The following is a 738-nucleotide window of genomic DNA, read 5'->3' as shown; positions in this document are numbered from 1 at the left end:
GAAACACACCGCTTGCGCTTTTTGTATTCAGGCTGCAGCAGTCGCCATGGGTGAGCCAGCGGCACGCTGTGATCGTCTAGTGGTTAGTACTCTGCGTTGTGGCCGCAGCAACCCCGGTTCGAATCCGGGTCAAGGCATCCTTTTGCCGTTGAGCAATGGGGACGGCTGAACCCTTTTTTCCACCTCATCCTTCAGCTGGATTTTGTGTTTGAAGCTTGGACTGTGCTGTTCGCCACCAGACAAGAGAGCAGGCAGCCTGTAGCCAGGTGTAGTCGTGGCCGAGAGGTTAAGGCGATGGACTTGAAATCCGTTGGGGTCTGCCTGCGCAGGTTGGAATCCTGCTGACTACACACTTCGCGGACAGTCATGGGGATAAGTGGCCATGCATTTTTCTTTCATATCCCTCGCACAGATATGCGAAATGTCCAGCCCCTTTGAAATGGAGATACACACCGCTTGTGCTTTTTGTATTCAGGCTGCAGTAGTCTCCATGGGTGAGCAAGCGGTACGCCGTGATCGTATAGTGGTTAGTACTCTGCGTTGTGGCCGCAGCAACCATGGTTCGAATCCGGGTCAAGGCATCCTTTTGCCGTTGAGCAATGGGGACGGCTGAACCCTTTTTTCCACCTCATCCTTCAGCTGGATTTTGTATTTGAAGCTTGACCTGTGCTGTTCGCCACCAGACAAGAGAGTAGGCAGGCTGCAGCCAGGCGTAGTTGTGGCCGAGAGGTTAAGGCG

General features: G+C 53.8%; 1 non-coding gene across 1 annotated transcript; it reads left to right on the top strand.

Moving 5' to 3' along the window:
* Positions 1-268: 268 nt before the first annotated feature.
* trnas-uga (transfer RNA serine (anticodon UGA)) lies at positions 269-350 on the top strand. Its single transcript has one exon. It is a non-coding gene; the product is annotated as a tRNA-Ser (tRNA).
* The last annotated feature ends 388 nt before the right edge of the window (positions 351-738 follow it).

The sequence above is a fragment of the Sinocyclocheilus anshuiensis genome, unplaced genomic scaffold, assembly GCF_001515605.1.
Source record: "Sinocyclocheilus anshuiensis isolate Anshui unplaced genomic scaffold, SAMN03320099.WGS_v1.1 scaffold16287, whole genome shotgun sequence".
NCBI classification, from domain to species: domain Eukaryota; kingdom Metazoa; phylum Chordata; class Actinopteri; order Cypriniformes; family Cyprinidae; genus Sinocyclocheilus; species Sinocyclocheilus anshuiensis.
This window is presented reverse-complemented; position numbering and strand designations above follow the sequence as displayed.